The following is an 18,647-nucleotide window of genomic DNA, read 5'->3' on the forward strand; positions in this document are numbered from 1 at the left end:
AAGAGAACTCCAAAATTATTTAATTTTTGAAGGGGCCCTGTATTTTCATTTTGTCCTGGGCCCTGCAAAGTCTCTCTGGATGTCCTTTATATTTTTTCCTTCGACTTTTACGTTAGCATAAAGTAAATTCATTCTTGTTGTTGTGGAAATTTCATTAACTTTTTCCACTTGGTTCAAAATGTGAGAGGAAATTTTGATAGGTGTATAGAGGGCACAGATTTTTCCTTTTGCCTCAGGCTCCAAGACGGCCCAACACAGTACTGGTCTGAAGACATTTTAAAGTGTCAAGACTAGAATTAAAAAAAGAAAAAAGGAGTTCCCGTTGTGGCTCAGTGGTTAATGAACCTGACTAGTATCCATGAGGACTCAGGTTCAATCCCCGGCCTTGCTCAGTGGGTTAAGGATCTGGTGTTGCCATGCGCTGTGGTGTAGGTCGCAGATGGGGCTTGGACCTGGTGTTGATGTGGCTGTGGTGTAGGCCAGCAGCTCTGATTCGACCCCTAGCCTGGGAACCTCCATATGCCGTGGGTGCAGCCCTAAAAAGGCAAAAAAAAAAAAAAAGGAAAAGAAAAAAGAACATCATGACTAAGGGGTGCTACTGACATCTAGTGGGTAGTCACTAGGGATGCTGCTAAACATCCTACAATGCACAACTTCACAGGAAATACTTGGTCCAAAATGCCAATGGTGCCAAGGTTGAGATACTCCTGTTCTACAAGACAAGTAAGGAGGTTGTTAGCAGTGTCTTGAATTGGGACAGTGATAGAAACTATAGAACTATCTAGAACTTGGTGATTAGTTAGATGGGAGGGAGTGGAGTTCAAAGCAAAGACTCTCAGAGTGTTTTGCTTGTTTAGGGTGCAAGCAGACATAGAGAATTTGGAAGGAGGAGCTAGTTAGGTAGAAGTGGGGCAAAAAGAGAGAGGAGTTTGAAGCAGGGCATCCAAATACAAATGTTCGTTTGAAGGTCAGCATCTGAAGCTCTGAACAGAGGGAGTTCTGAACGGTCAACAGCTACTCCATTATGGTCCACTGCTTTTAGAGGTTTCACCCCTCTTGCTTCAAACAATGAACACCCCAACCTGGGGACAAGAAAGGCAATTTTTAGCTTGACTTAACATGATTTTTCTGAAACTCACTGGCAGAGAAATAGTTTTGTGCATTTCAAATATTTAGACTCCAAAGAAATCAAGGTATAGAGTTCACTGTCATGCTGTGAGTAACAAGCTAGGGTAACAGACAAGCCCAAGCACTTTTTTTCTGAGATGGTAAAGGTTCCACAAGAGGGAGAAGGGAGGGACCAAAGGGATATAGGGTAGGGGACAGCTGAGATAAAGGGATTGGGTAGGGACATCAAAAGGACACGAGCAGGATCAGCATCAGCAGCCAGCATCCCCTGCTTGGAAAGGCAGCCCTCCTTCCTCATAGCTGAGTCCACTTGCAAGCCCCAGGAGAGAAAGAGCCCCATCACCTATTCTTGGGTAGAGCTGAAGGCATCCACAGTCCTTTACAGATGAATGCCAAAGTCATCTCCCACAGCTTTGATTGTTTCTCTGGAACTCCTCCTGAATGACTTTTTTCCCTTCTTCCTCAATTTTTACTTCAGCAGGGAGTGAATTCACTTTCCACTCTAAGTACTTTCAACTTTCTTTATTGTCATCCATAAAAGCCCAGGATTTTTCTTTGTAGTTTAAGTTTATGGGATACATTTCCTAGTTACAAGATAACTTTATTTCCTGAGTTTTTCTTAAAAAAATTTTGTTTATTCTTTATAACTCTGCCCCTGTGGGTACCTTTGAAGGCAGAGGTATTGTCTTGTTCAATATTGTATCACTAGACCGTGGCACACTGCCGAGAACATAGTGGGGGTCTGTAGTGGCTGCTGTGATGTGCTGCCCAGATTTCCATTTTAGGACAAGGCGTTCGTTACCCTGGATGCAGCTTGTTTTGCCTGCTCGTTACTGCCTGATCCAATAACTGGTTGATGCCGAAGGCAGAGGCTCTGTCCCTTGCCAGGCCAACTCCAGAGCTCCGGGTAGGATTGGTTAAGGCCTCTGGGGCAATTCATCCCAGTTCCACCCTTTCTGATCAGTTCTGTTTTCCTCAAGCCATCGCATGGTTTGTTCTCAAGAGTACTCCCCAGTAACCCTCCTTTATGCAAATCTCTGCCCAGAATCTGTTTCCTGGGGAACTCACTTATGACAATGTTTAATAAATACTTGTTGAATAAATGGATGAAGGGGCTTTTCCACTGTAAACTATGAGGTTCCTCACCCTGAGCAGAAATAATTGTGGAAAACCTCTGACCTCTATTTGTAGACTTAACATTATGTTTTGTCATCTCAGGCCCTAAAAGTCAGAGCTCACACTCAAAATCATTCACTCAGCTTCTGGGTCTTGTGTGACTCTTCTGTGATGACAGTATCAATACACAGTTGTTTGAGTTATATTGTCATTTGGCCACCAGATGGCAGAGGTGACACTTGGAAAGCCACACTTTCTGGCCTTGGGTCACCTACTCCAGGATTTAACATTAAACTCAAATTACCCATTTAGTACCATTAATTCTCAAGACCTTGTTATTATGGCATTGTTTCATTTTGTAGGGAAGTGTCACAGACACATTTGGCCTCATTTGCATATAAAAAGGAGACTTTGGAACATAAGGCAAAGAGCCCGGGACTAATCATCAGAACCACTGCACACTGGCCTTTTGTTCCATTTTAATGTTTCTCCCTCAGGAAAATGTGAATCCCAGCCCTGCCTGCTTTTAAGGTTTGTGGTTAAGGAATTAATGAAAATGATTAATGTTGAGGGAAGGGGTCTGGTTGAAGGGACCACATGTGTTCCTCCCTAGTCCAAGAGAGTTCAGCAGGGTGGGGAGGCGGGACAGAGTCCTGTAGGTGGGGGAACTCTGCCTGGCTTCCAGACTGAGGTGCCAGACTCCTGGGCTGGGTAGTTACCCCTCCTCTTGTGGGGCCCTCTGAGAGTGTTCTCCCTCTGAGAACAGCACAAAGGGTTCCTGTGTGCTGGGGTACAGACAACACGGTTTATCTCTTCCAAGAATCCTCAACTCCTGCCCTGCATGCTTGCACGGGTTACCGGACCAGGAAGAGTTTGGACAAACTCCTCACACTGCGATGGGATAGTTCCCTCACTGCTTGAATCCACCCATTCCCACACCCAAGTCCAAATACAGGCAGAGGCTAGTGCCAGCCAAACAGCAGCATGTGGTCCAGGCCTTGATGTGTCCTCTAGATCTCCCCCCAGGAGAACGCACCCAGTCCCACAGGAATCAACTGTAACCAGAAGGAGGTGTGAAAAATGCAGATGTGTGGAGATGCCCCAGGACCCCGGGAAGCGTGCTACTCAGGCGCTATAGAAACGCGACCTAGAGTAGGGCACTGTGGCCCAAAACAGGAAGGAGTTTGCTAAGATGTACACTCCCACCTGGCACTGTGTCCAGGGAGGAACTTCGGTAGTCATGTGACACAGGATACTCAAAACTGCACCCCCTTCTACCACTGGGCCAGGTGGCTATTCTTCTGTCCAAATCTTACTTAAGGTGTGGATTGCGCCAGGCATGGGAGGATCTACCCCCAAACGAGGACAGCAGCCTAAATTCCAAAGACCAGAGACTGACTTTTTTCAGCCTTGCTAAGAGAACATCATGATCTTTAACCTTTATTGTGATGTTTTGTACAGGTGCTGTACTAGTTTGTTGTGGCTAAAAAGCAGCTGGAACAACAGTTTGCATTTGGATTCGTTTTTTTGCCTTCTTTCTGCCCCATGTCTTTCCTCTCCTGAAAAATCTATTAATTAAAACAAAACACAAAAGCCCCACACAGCTGCAGGGGTTTATTTTAGTTTCAAGGAGCTAAGGGGCTGAGGGCAGACAGCTAGGCAGCTGGTCTGGCTTGGACACTGAGGGCAATGGAGGGGTGCAACCTGGTGCCCTCCCTCTTCTTTTTCAGTTAGGCTGAGTATTAGTGTCTTATTGTTGTGTTAAATACTACACACTCAGTAACATAAAAATAACACACATTTATTTTACTATAGTTCTGGAAGTCAGAAATGGGTCTTATGGGATTAAAAACAAGATGTCATCACCTTGCCTTTCCCAGTTCCTAGAGGCTGCCTGCAATTCCTGGGCTTGTGGCTCCTTCCCCAGTCTTAAGGACACATCGCACTAACCCCTACTTCTGTACCACACCTTTTTCTATTTTTTATTTTTTGTCTTTTTAGGGCCGCACCCGTGGCATATGGAGGTTCCTAGGCTAGGGGTCAATCAGAAGCCGGCCTATGCCACAGCCACAGCAATGTGGGATCTGAGCCACATCTTCAACCCACACCACAGCTCATGGCAGTGCTGGATCCCCAACCCCCTGAGCGAGGCCAGGGATCAAACCCGCCTCCTCATGGATGCTAGTTGGGTTCCCTAACCGCTAAGCCATGATGGGAACTCCTCACATCTTTTTCTGACTTCAATCCATCTGCCTTCCTCTCATAAGGACCCTTGTGATAGGGCTCACCTGGGTTATGCAGGATACTACCCTCATCTCAAAATACTGCATTTTATCACATTTGCAAAATCCCTTTCACTGTATAACACATTCACAGGTCCCAGGGTTACTACATGGACATATTTGAGGAGACTTTATTCAGTCCAGGGGTGCTGAAAATTAAGTGAGGGGCAGTGAGCCCCAGATGGCTTGTGGTTGAGTCAAATGTGAATGGGAAAAATAACAGGCCACTTGTTGAACATTATTTCAATCCAGAAATCCTGATAGGCACTTCACACGTGCTATCTCATGTAATTCTCACAGCAGTATAGCAAACCATTACAATATTACAATCATTTTCAAACGATCAGAAAGCTGAGATCCAAAGAGGTTTATTAGCCAGTGGGAAAGCGTCACACTTGGGTTGTCTGACTCAATCCTTCCCCTAACCTGTAGAAAAACCAGTTTTCTCATTTGCAGAATGGAGACAGTAACTAGCGCATGTTTGTGTGAGGATTAAGTGAACTGACAACTTCAAAGGGCTAAGAAGAGGCGTGGCTTGAGGTGAGGGCCCAATTAATGCTGGCTGTTACTGTCACCCTCTGCCAGACTTAACCCCTGATCCATTCCTCCAGGCTCAAGTCCCTCCTCTCTCAGGCAGGGAGAGCTCACCTACTTCCAAACCAATTCAGACCAAAGTAGGCAGAAGCTCTGGCAAAGTAACTCTAGGTAATATAGGCTGTAAGCTCTGAAATTAGTGTGCTGCCAGAGAGCTGGTACCATGAGACACTAGAGCGGAGCATCCTGTTGAAAGAAGATACTATTTTTCTGTGATGTTTTAATATAAAGTTAAATGGCCCTTTTTTGTAGACTCTTCCAGAAGTGCCCCCAGAAGTGAACTGGGCTTTGCCTGAAAGGGGCGGGAGTGTTGACTATGTTAACTCATACCCCAAACGCTCCAAGCAGCTGTTCTGCTGGCTCTTGACTCAGTCTTGCCAGAGGGCTAGGGACACAGACAGAAGTGTCTGTCCAACCAGAATCCAAGAAATCATCTCTGATTCTTGTCTTCCGTATACTGCTGTACTCAGAGTTGTCAATTGGGCGTCCTAGTCATCTTTAAATCCATGTAAGTACCTTTCATGACTATGTTTCACAAACAGAGCAGATCTCCAAAACACTGGCCCCAAACTAGTCAACTCCTGTCCTCATGGCTGGAAGAACTTGTCCAGAGGTTCTCCTTACATAGAAAATGTGAACATGGAACAGCACTGAGGTAAATGGATTGGGCAGTATGTGCAGGGGTCCCCAGCCCCAGCCTGGCTGCACTGAGTTTGAGGAATCATTATCTTGGTGTATTCCTGCCCATCTGCAGCACCACCGGTCTGCTCAGCACACTGGGAAGTTTAGATCCAGTTCATTCCTGCGATGGCTGGCCCACATCTGGATCATAGGACAGATTACTTGACAGTGAGGAATGAATTCAGGTTCCCCTGCTTTTTTACTGAAGTTGGTCTAGCTTCTTCCTGGAGAAATTTATTTACATTCTAAAGGGTTAGCGTAGGAACCCAGGATCCTTCCCACTGCATTTCTACTGATATGTTCTCAGAAGAGGGGTGAGATTAACAGCTACCTTTCCTTCTATATAAATGCCCAGGCTCACTTTTTGGAGTTTCTCACCAATAATCATATTACCTATATGTAGACTTTTATTCAGCCAGTTATCATGTCACCCCAGGGATAAGAATTTGGGCACTGGGGAACCATATGGTTATTATCTGCTGTAAAGAAATAACAGTAATCTGCTCTGCTCCAGAAACCTTTAAGCATGCAGTCCAGATAATATTTATATGGATATTAAAAACCTGACAAAGCCTCATGTAAATCAATGCAGTTAGAACACCCTCCCATACCATATATAAAAATAAACTCAAAATGGCTTAAAGACTTAAATATAAGATGTGAACCATAAAACTTCTAGAAAAGAACATAGGCAGAACCTTCTTTGACATAAATCATAGCAATATTTACTTTTATCAGTCTCCCAAGGCAAAAGAAATAAAAGCAAAAATAAACAAGAGGGACCTAATCAAACTTATAAGCTTTTGTACAGCAAAGGAAATCAAAAACAAAACAAAAAGACAACCTAGAGAATAGGAGAGAATAGCTGCAAAAGATGTAATTGACAAGGGCTTACAAACTCATACAACTCAACAAGAAAACAAATGACCCAATTGAAAAATAGGCAGAAGACCTACATAGACATTTCTTCAAAAAAGACATATGATGGGCAGCAGGCACATGAAAAGATGCTCAACGTCATTAATTATTAGAGAAATGCAAATCAAAACTACAATGAGGTACCACCTCACACCAGTCAGAATGGCCATCATTAATAAGTCTACAAATAACAAATGCTGAAAAGGGTGTAAAGAAAAGGGAAACCTCCTACACTATTGATGGGACTGTTAATTGGTACAACCACTATGGAGAACAGTATGGAGGTTCTTCAGAAAACTAAATACAGAACTACCACATGACCCAGCAATCTCACTCTTGGGCATATATCTGGACAAAACTTTCCTTGAAAAAGACACATACACCCACATGTTCATTGCAGCACTATTCACCACAGCCAAGACATGGAAACAATCTAAATGTCCACTGAGAGATGAATGGATTAAGAATATGTGGTACATATATACTACGGACTACTACTCAGCCTTAAAAAGAATGAAATAATGTCATTTGCAGCAATATGGATGCAACTAGAGATTCTCATACTAAGTTAAGTCAGTCAGAAAGAGAAAGACAAATACCATATGATATCACTTATATGTGGAATCTAAAACATGCTATGAATGAACTCACATACAAAACACAAACAGACTCACACAGAGAATAGACTTGTGGTTGCCAAGGGGGAGGTGGAAAGGAGTAGGATGGACTTGGGAGTCTGGGGTTAGTAGATCCAAACTACCATATTTAGAATGGATAAGCAATGAGGTTCTTCTGCATAGCAAACTATATCCAGCCTCTCAGAATCGACCATGATGGAAGGCAGTATAAGAAAGGGAATGGGAGTTCCCATCGAGGCGCAGTGGTTAACGAATCTGACTAGGAACCATGAGGTTGTGGGTTCGATCCCTGGCCTTGCTCAGTGGGTCAACAATCCCGAGTTGCCGTGAGCTGTGGTGTAGGTCACAGATGCGGCTCGGATCCTGCGTTGCTGTGGCTCTGGTGTGGGCTGGGTGGCTACAGCTCCGATTAGACCCCTAGCCTGGGAATCTCCATATGCTGTGGGAGTGGCCCCTGAAAAGGCAAGAAGACAAAAAAAAAAAAAAAAAAAAAAGAAAGGGAATGTTGGGAGTTACTATTGTGGCACAGTGGAAACCAATCCAACTAGTATCCATGAGAATGTGGGTTTGATCCCTGGCCTTGCTCAGTGGGTTAAGGATCTGGCACTGCCGTGAGCTGTGGTGTACATCATAGATGTGGCTCGGATTGTGTGTTGGTGTGGCTGTGGTGTGGGCCAGCAGCTATAGCTTGGATTCAATCCCAAGCCTGCGAACTTACATGTGCCACAAGTGTGGCCGTAAAAAGCACAAAAAAAAAAAAAAAGGGAATGTACATATGTATGACTAGGTCACTTTGTGATACAGCAGAAATTGGCACAACACTGTAAATCAACTCTAATAAAAATTAAAAACAAAACAAAATGAAAAGGCTACCTACAATCTGGGAGAAAATATTTGCAAATGATGCAACTAACAAGGGGTTAACTTCCAAAAGGTACAAACAGCTCATACGACTCAATATCAAGAAAAACAAACAACTCAATTTAAAAAAACAGGCAGAAGATTTAAATAGACATTTCTCCTAAGAAGACATATAGATAGCCCACAGGCACATTAAAAAAATATTCAACATCATTAATTATTAGAGAAATGCAAATCAAAACCAACAATGAGGTATCACTTCACACCAGTCAGAATGGCCATCTCAAAAAGTCTACAAATAATAAATGCTAGGTTTGGAGAAAAGGGGACCCTCCTACACTGCTGGTGTGAATGTAAACTGATACAGCCACGATGAAAAACAGTATGGAGATTCTTTAGAAACTGAAAACAGAGTCACCATATGATCCAGCAATCCCACTCCTGGGCATATATCCAGAAAAGACAAAAACTAATTCAAAAAGATACATGCACCCCAATGTTCACAGCGGCACTATTTATAATGGCCAAGACATGAAAGCAACCTACATGTCCATTAAAAGATGAATGGATAAAGAATATGCAGCATACATACATATATGGATATACACACGTTTTTTTCACAAATACAGAATCCAAGAATTAGAAAAAAACACACATACGAATTTTTGTCGTGGCTCAGCAGTTAGTGAACCCAACTAGCATCCATGAGGACATGGGTTCGATCCCTGGCCTTGCTCAGTGGGTTGAGGATCCGGGGTTGCTGTGAGCTCTGGTGTAGGTTGCAGACATAGGCTGGATCCCGTGTTGCTGTGGCTGTGGTGTAGGCTGGCAGCTATAGCTCCGATTGGACCCCAGCTCCGATGGGAACCTCCATATGCCATGGGTGTGGCCCTAAAAGGACAAAAAAAAAGAAAGAAAAAAAATATATATAGTGGAATATTATTTAGACATAAAAAGGATGAAACACCGTCATTTTCAGCAACATGGATGGACCTAGAGATTATCATTCAAAGAAAAGTAAATCAAATTAAGACAAATTATTATTTTTTTATTTTTAGTCTTTTTGCCTTTTCTTGAGCCGCTCCCACGGCATATGGAGGTTCCCAGGCTAGAGGTCCAATCAGAGCTGTAGCCGCCGGCCTACACCACAGCCACAGCAACATGGGATCCGAGCCGCGTCTGCGACCTACACCTCAGCTCATGGCAACGCCAGATCCTCAACCCACTAAGCAAGGCCAGGGATCGAACCCAAAACCTCAGGGTTCCTAGTCGGATTTGTTAACTACTGTGCCACGATGGGAACTCCAAGACAAATTATTATATGGTATCACTTATATGTGGAATCTAAAGAATAATACAAATAAACTTGGAGTTCCTGTTGTGGTGCAGCAGAAACGAATCTGACTAGGAACCTGAGGTTGTGGGTTCAATCCCTCGCCTCAGGAGATCTGGCATTGCTGTGAGCTGTGGTATAGGTCCCAGACACAGCTTGGATCCCATGTTCCTGTGGCTGTGGTGCAGACCAGCAGCTGTAGTTCTGATTGGACCCCTAGCCGGGGAACCTCTATATGTCGAGGGTGCAGCCCTAAAAAAAAAAAAAGTAATAATAATAATAACATAAACTTATTTACAAAACAGAAAGACTCACAGACATGGAAAACAAACTTCTTGTTACCAAAGGGGAAAGGGCTAAGTTAGGAGTGTGGGATTAACAGATACACACCACCACATATACAACAGACAAGCATTTACTGTATAGCACACAATCTCTTATAATAACCTATAATTGAAAAGGATTTGAAAAAGTATACATGTATAACTGAATCTATCACTTTGCGTACATCTGAAACTAACGCAATACTATAAACCAACTATAGAACCATAGCTCCAAAAAAAACCCACAACACAATCTTTGTCTTTTCCAAGAGATTCAAACTGTTTTGCAAACTTTGTTTTCTCTACTTGCAGGATTCAGAAGAGTCCTACTCTCCAAAAAAATTTTTTTTGGTCTTTTTAGGGCTGCACCTGTGGCGTATGGAAGTTCCCAGACTAGGGGTCAAATCCGAGCTGCAGCTACTGGCCTACACCACAGTCACAGCAACACCAGATCCGAGACGCATCTGTGACCTATATCACAACTCATCGCAACACTGGATCCTTAACCCACTGAACAGGGCCAGGGATCAAACCCAGGTCCTCATGGATACTAGCTAGTCAGGTTCATAATCCACTGAGCCACAATGGGAAATCACTCTCTAAAATTTTTATCAAACTTTCTATTTCTTCCTGTCCTGGAGATTTCTTCTTTAGATATCCCAAAGAAATGGTAGTTAGGTATCTACTAGTCCCTTCTCTGGAGAGGGCTGAGAATTGGGATTGCCATACGCACTGGGCAATGCAAATCTTTGTTTTTCCTTCTCGGATATAGTCCATACGTGGGCCCCCAAATAATGGATGTTTTTGCATGCCTAAATAATGTGGGGGAAATAAGTCTGCTTTTTGCAGCAAGAATTAAAAAAAAAAATTCTTTGCAAAAGCATTTTAATCAAAGATGATGCTTTGTATTTAAAATTTTTTGTGTTTTTCCATCTGTGCCCCCCCAAACTGCCCTTTATTTAAAATGACAGTAATATAATTCAGTTGGTAAAAAAGTATTAAGCTTTCAGTAATTTGACTATTCCAGTTATCAACTCTACAACTTAAAAAAACAAGTCTTATAGTTTATTAGGAGTTCCCGTCGTGGCTCAGTGGTTAACGAATCTAACTAGGAACCATGAGAGTGAGGGTTCGATCCCTGACCTCGCTCAGTGGGTTGGGGACCTGGCGTTGCTGTGAGCTGTGGTGTAGGTGACAGAGGCGGCTCGGATCCCGCTATAGCTCCGATTAGACCCCTAGCCTGGGAACCTCCATATGCCACGGGTGCCTGGAAAAGACAAAAAAAAAAAAGTTTATTAAACTAGTGTTAAAGTTTAAGAAGAAAAAAGTTCACTCATAATGTTACCAGCCTAATGAACTGCTTTTCAAAACATTCTTTTCTAACTCTATTCTGTATTTTTATCAAGTTGTAAACATAATGTATATGTGATTTTCTGTTCTAATATTTCCAGATATTATTTTATATTTTTCTTTAATTTTAAAATTACAATTTTCTTTTAAAGTCTAAATATTTGATTTTGTATATAAAAAGTATAAGCAGCGATATGAATTTTAAAAACTTAATATTGAACAATTTTCATAAAGTAATTTTTATATTTATTATATGTCATAATAAATACATCATTTAAACTAGGCTGACAAGCTGTTCTGTTTTTATTATTAATTTTTCTTTTCTTTTTTTTGGCTGTACCTGCAACATGTGGAAATTTCTGGGCCAGGGACTGAACCCATGCCACAGCAGTAACAATGCCAAATCCTTAACCACTAGGCCACCAGGGAACTCCTGACAAGCTATTCTAACACAATTTTGGGTAGGAAGTTAATAAGCTAACATCTACTTGTAAATACTTCTTGTTTTATGTATTTTTCTAGATGAATTCTATATTCCACATGAAAAAAAATACGCTATCATTCAAATAGTCATAGAAAGTGAGGGCCTCCTGTCCTATAATTCCACTCCCAGAAAAACCACTGTCTACATTTGCTGAACATTCATCTTGGTTGAATTCCTTATGGAAAGGCAGAAATAATTCTGTAGTTTGATGCCACATAGTGGTAAAATAAGCACCACCGCACACCAACACTTCAAAGAACTATCTTAACCCAACAAATATTTGCTGAGTTACACACACTGGGCACTTGTCAGTCACTAGAGATCTAAAAATGGTTCTCATCTTGTAAAAGTTCATAAATTAGCAAGAAGATTGACAAGGACACAAATAACTAGCATGTCCTAAGAAGCTGACAATCCTGAGACAAAGTGACATAAAACTACTGGCAGAGGAGTTCCCCTTGTGGCTCAGTGGAAATGAATCTGACCAGTATCCATGAGGACACAGGTTCAATCCCTGGCCTCACTCAGTGGGTTAAGGATCAGGCGTTGCCATGAGCTGTGGTGTAGGCTAGCAGGCTGTAGCTTCTATTCGAGCCCTAGCCTGGGAGCCCTAGCCTGGGAACCTCTGTATGCCATGAGTGGGGCCCTAAAAAGACAAAAAACAAACTACTGGCAGAAAAACAAGAATTTCCTATCAGGTTTCATCGAGGAGGTGACGTCACCTGTGAGGTGGCTATTCAAAAGTGTGAGGAAGTTTTTTGGGTGGGAAGCAGACAGACCTTCCAAGCAGAGAGCACAGCACAGGGCATGGAAGAACAGTTTTCAGGGAATATTGAGAAGATCACACAAGTTGGAGCCCAGGGTAAGGGAAAAGAGAAGACATAGAAGATAGCCATTATGTGCTCTTAAGTAGGGAAGCGATAAAATCAGAATTCATTAGAAAGAAGTTTGCAGAACATCTAAAATGTTCCTTCATAATAAACCTCATGTTTTTCTTTTTTTTTAGGACTGTCCTTAAGTATTAAAATAAATATTTGCATTGAGAATAGAGTTAATTTAGTAGCCTTCTTCACAATATTAAGAGTCACAGAAGTTTCATTCACGTTTAAGCAGTTGAGATGGTAAAGATCCTGTCTCTACTTCATAGGAAATGAATTACATTCAATTACTCCTCTCAACAGACAACCTGAAGATTATTGGGCTGGCATCTATGATGGTCCCAAATAAACGAGATTTCAGCCTAACATATGATGGTACTAGGTACACTCATTCACCAGGGATACAGCAGATCAGCTGGTCATTCTTCTCTAGGACCCACTGGATCATTTTGATTGATTTCTGCCCTGCCTTTCAGCCAGTGTGGTACAAAGGCTTCCAACATCCTGGGAAGCCAGGGAGGAACCCAGTCTCAGGTCCTGAGGAGCCCTGTGCATCTGGAAGACCTAGTTTTATGTTTAAATTCTGTGGCTGTCTTCTATGAAAATGTGTCATTCAAGGCAAATATAAGTTTGTAAAAACACATGAGCATTAGTGTTTCCTTAAACTGTACTGTGGAAATTATAGTCAAGTAACTCTTAAATAAATCATTCCTTAGTTGTGATCCGTTAGTCAGTACATTTTAAGTAACAAGAGAAATCTGCAGATATGTTATAGGACTGTGGTAGATAGCTTCCAAAGTAGCCCCCCAATTATACTGGCCTCCTTGCACCTATGGGATGGTGTGGTCCCTTCTCACAATGAATAGGACTGCCCTTTGTAATCAACAGGATATTGCTGAGATGGCGTCTCACTTCTGTGGCTAGGCCATAAAAGCCATTGAAGCTTCTACCTTGCTCTTTCTGGGGAAGGCTGGCCATGTTGGGAGAATGCTCATGCAGCCTGGCGGAGAGGCTCACATGGGGAACTGAAGCCTTCTGTCAACTTCAAGCACCGCTGAGTTCATCTTAGAATTTCAAACTAAGGATCTTGGAAACAGATCCTCCAGCCCTAGCTAAGCCTTTGATGACTGCAACCTCAGGAGATCTCTGGCCAGATGCACAGAGCCAAGTGGCTGTTAAATTTCTGACCTACAGAAACTGTAAGATAATAAACATTTATAGTGTCTTAGCCATTAAATTTTGGAATCATTTATCATGCATCAATAGATAAATAATAGAAGTATTATGCTTTCTTTCAATGACTTAGGTACAGACTTATACTAATGACATTTTATATCAACAAAGAATAAAATACCATCTTATACTCCCAAACAATAAAATGTTCATATTCAGAGCTCTAGTATATGCTTTTGGATTTCATTTTAGACACCAAACTATTTAAACAGGGCTTATTATGAGGGATTCCTTAATTATGTAAATCATAACGTGCTGCTGGCAGATTACCATAAAGTGTGCTTTTTCAGGATGTAAGGGTGACTATGAGACTGACAGACTTCATTATGCTTTTCAGTTATGGACAACCATACCTATAGGAGATAGCTTTGATTGGTATAAGGTTTATGAACAAATATTACATGAGTAGGCAATTAAATCCCTTTTTGTGGCTTTAAAAGATCAAATTTTAATTATTCAAATGCCCTTTTGAATGTAAAAGAATTAAAAATGTGTCACTAAATAACTATAAGAAATATTACCTTCTCTAATTGAGGGGAAAATACTGCTTTAACAGACACACATTTAAATTACTCTGAACAACATATGGATATAGTGATTACTTTTTATATTTTATGTAGGCCACTTTTACAATAAGATGTCATTTAAGGGAGTTCTTGTCATGGCTCAGTGGTTAACAAATTCGACTAGTAACCATGAGGTTGTGGGTTCGATCCCTGGCCTTGCTCAGTGGGTTAAGGATCTGGAGTTGCCAAGAGCTGTGGTGCAGGTTGAAGATGTGGCTTGGATCCCACGATGCTGTGGCCGTGGCGTAGGTTGGCAGCTACAGCTCCTATTCGACCCCTAGCCTGGTAACCTCCATATGCTGTGGGTGTAGGACTAAAAAGACCAAAAAAAAAAAAGATGTCATTTAAGTGTTTTCTTTTATACTTTTATGTATTAAGGATTACTGGTTCTTTAAAAATTCCTTTGGAATACACTTTTACAAATATTTAGCTACTAACAAAAAGATTCATGGCCCCAATTCATGCTGCATTCTGAAAAACCTCAAGCAGAGAATTTAAAATGGTCTTAAGTTGGTAGTACCAGGTGACTATAAAAACAAAATGCTCTTTTCCAAATATGTTACTATTTTAGTTTAAAACCTTAACTTTCTCTTGTCTCTATTTCCCCTGGGAGTTAACTCTCCATTTATTTGCCCCTGTCTACTGAAAGTACTACAGTTGTCTCTGCTTGATCTTGTCATTGTCAATTCCTTTCCTCTCAGTCTCTTTCAAACCCATTCAAATACACTCCAAGCAAATTTTTGCCCCAATCATTCTATGAATGCCAACTTTATCCTTCTAGTTGCTCAGGCCAGCAATTCTGGAATTTTTTTTTTTTTTTTTTTTTTTTTTTGTCTTTTTAGGGCCACATTTGTGGCATATAGAGGTTCCCAGGCTAGGGGTCTAATTGTAGCTGTAGCTGCCGGCCTACGCCGGAGCCACAGCAATGCCAGATCCAAACCACGTCTGCAATCTATACCACAGCTCGAGGCAATGCTGGATCCTTAACCCACTGAGCAAGGCCGGGGATTGAACCTGTAACCTCATGGTTCCTAGTTGTATTCGTTTCCGCTAAGCCATGACGAGAACTCCTGGAATCATCTTTGACTCTTCTCTTCCTCAGACTCCATATCCTATCCTTCGGAAAATCCTGTTGGTTTACTTCCAAGTCACATCCAGAATCTGTCCACTCTTCAGACTTTCCACTGCTACCCATCCTGGTCTGAGCCACCACATCCTGCCTGCTTAGCTTATAGCAATAGCCTCCTCACTCACTGGTCTTGTGGCTTTCACTAGTCTAATCTCAACAAAGAAGTTCCAGTGACTCTTATGAAATATAAATTAATCCTATCACTTTCCTGCTCAAAATGACTCCCCATTTTACTTAGAGTAAAAGTCTTTGTAAGGCTTCACATAAATGAAACTTCCTCATCTCATTCCCTTTAACTTACAAATCTGCTCACGTGGCTCCAGCCACACGGGCTTCCTTGCTGTTCTTCAACACCAAGTTCCTGCCCTAACACCTCTGCTCTGGCTGTTCCCTCCACATGGAATGTTTTCCTCAAGGTGGCCACAGCTCTTGCAAATCTCTACTCTGACCACCCTATTTATTTATTTATTTATTTATTTATTTGTCTTTTGTCTTTTTGTTGTTGTTGTTGTTGTTCTTGCTATTTCTTGGGCCGCTCCCGAGGCATATGGAGGTTCCCAGGCTAGGGAATCTAATTGGAGCTGTAATCGCCGGCCTACGCCAGAGCCACAGCAACGCAGGATCCGAGCCGCGTCTGCAACCTACACCACAGCTCACGGCAACGCCGGATCGTTAACCCACTGAGCAAGGGCAGGGACCGAACCCGCAACCTCATGGTTCCTAGTCGAATTCGTTAACCACTGCACCACGACAGGAACTCCTGACCACCCTATTTAAAATGGCAACAAATCTCTACCCACACATTCTTATCTTTGAGTCCTGCTATTTTTACCATGGCACGGACTGCCTTTTCACATACATGTTTACTGTGTTCATCTGCCTCCTAGCTCATACTCTTATTGTGTGGGGTGAAGAGCCACAATGTTGGCCCCTTACTTGAAAATGGTCTGGCCAAAATCTAAAAATGGGTTGGAATCCATTGATTGTTGGGGAGTTATTTCAGTGAAACATATATTAAGTCAAGTTAAACACTTAAAAATGGTGTTAAAAAACAAAATTCCACCAAGTTAACTTGAAGTTGGCTTTATTCAATGTTTCATGAATCAGGCCGCATCCCATCCCGGAATTAGAAAGGCACCCGTTCAGTGGTACAAAATGGAAAGGTTTCATAGAAATGAGGGCGGAGAAAGGAGTTTATATGAGTAAAGAAAAAGAAAGGATTGTTTCAGGTAAGGTTACCTCGCTCGTGCAGATCGAGAAATTCCGGGAATTCTGTTCTTGAGAGAGGGTGAAACTGCGAATAAGTCTTGGTGTGCTGTCCTGGGGTCTAGTGCTCCACCTTGGACCTGTTGTTTTTTCTTCTTCTTCTTTTTTTTTTTTTTTTAAACAATGGCTGTTATATCTCTATCACAACTTCAAAAAAGAATAAAGAAAAAAATCAGAGTGCTTAACTCCTGTAAAAAAATAACGAATATTTCAAGAAATTTTTGTTTCAGATATATATGTGTGGCTAAAGGTACAATCAATTTCTTACTATTAAATATTTGAAAAAAATTGCTGTAGATAAAATTCTACACGCACTCATCAGCTGATATGTACAAGAGAGTTCACAGCAGGACTGGCAGAGCCAAAGCTGGAAACAATTCAAAGCTCCAGAGGAGTAGAATGAATAAATGTGATCCATTAAACAAGGGAATACTATACAACAGTGAGTGAAAGAACTACCTGGACCTGCTTTTCCGTGGATGTCAAAAGCAATGCCAAAAGAAGCAAAACCCTAGAGAAATCAAACAAATGATTCCATAAATAAAGCTCAAAATCAAACTAAGATATGTTTAGCAATACATGTAATAAAGCTATATATAAAGATAAAAGAACGAAAATGAGATAAAATTGAGAAAAGTAATGATTAAAAACTTAAAATTACCAATCTGACTAAAGGTTTAGGAGAACTGGAATGTTTCTTAGTATTTCCCAAATAAATTGAACTTGAACAGAGTCTCCCTATCTTTTTTCTGATCCTACCTCTGTCCCAGCTGCTAGCGTAGAGGCTGGCACCCACTTATTTTACGTCTTTTTAAAGGGTCGAACCACCCATAATTTGATTATCAGCGTAAAATACGTATCCTAAATAGGAAAACTTTCAAGGATAGCGCCTGGTAATGCTCCGACAACAGCATTCATTGACTGGTCGCTGAATAAAGACATGCACCGTGGCATACGTTAGTTCACTTCAGTACTTCCCATCCAGGTCAAAATTCTCACTGTGGCTTCGGATGGCTGTCTGCCCCATTTCCTACCCCATCTCACAAGTTCTAAAGTCGTTACGCTTCTGGTTCCAGCAGCCCAGAAGCAGTTTTCGCCCCTTCTCTGCGCTAAGGAAGCTGCGTAGGAGAAGAGGAGAACGTCCAAGTTGAAGCACTGATGTTTCCCAGGCACTGAAGGGCGTGGAGGGCACAGTCTCAGCCGCCTCTTGGGCAAGGAGGCCGGTAGGGCTCGTCCCCGCGCGGGAGGTGAGGTACCGATCGTACGATTCAAAGCAGAGTCTGACCAAACTCATCACCATCAGCTCCCAGATGACATCACCCCCTCCCCGTACTGCTGATTGGAGGAACATATTAACTCAATTCTCGCGATGATTCCGTTTCCAGGTCTTCTTGCTCCCCTCCCATCGCCCCTACCCTGTAGCCGACTACAGACCACGCTGTGATCCAAGGAGACACCGTAGAAGTAGACGAGCTTCCGGGACTCATCCTGACCACGACTCTTCCCAGACGCTCACGGGCACGAGGTTTGGCTCCCAGCCGTCTGTCGGCCAGACTCGCAGTAGCGCGCGACTCTCTACGGCTCGGCTCGGTTGCTCTGCCTAGGCCACCACGCGATTCACACCAATTCCCGTCCTGTAGTTACGCGAGACTTGGCGGCAGTGAAACTGATTTCCGGTCGTTTCGGTCTCCATGGAGATAGCAGTTTACTCCCCCCCGCCGCCTTTTTTTTTCCACCTGTCATTCTCCGGACTCCTCGTGGTTGGGAAGTTGCCCAGGGAATGTTTGTCGGAGTCAGCGGGAAAGATGTAGATGGGAGTGAAACAGCAATCAGAAGGGAAGTAGCTATTGGGACCCAGAAGGAGTAT

The 18,647-nt window shown here is 42.4% G+C and overlaps 1 protein-coding gene across 1 annotated transcript in view; it reads left to right on the forward strand.

Annotated features, from left to right (window-relative positions):
* The window catches only part of THADA (THADA, armadillo repeat containing), a 324,874-nt gene continuing 324,394 nt past the window's right edge, over positions 18,168–18,647 (forward strand). The window contains 1 exon segment of the mRNA XM_021088406.1: positions 18,168–18,305. The gene's annotated coding sequence lies outside the window, so the exon portion shown is untranslated.

This window comes from Sus scrofa, chromosome 3 (assembly GCF_000003025.6).
Source record: "Sus scrofa isolate TJ Tabasco breed Duroc chromosome 3, Sscrofa11.1, whole genome shotgun sequence".
Classification (NCBI taxonomy): Eukaryota; Metazoa; Chordata; class Mammalia; order Artiodactyla; family Suidae; genus Sus; species Sus scrofa.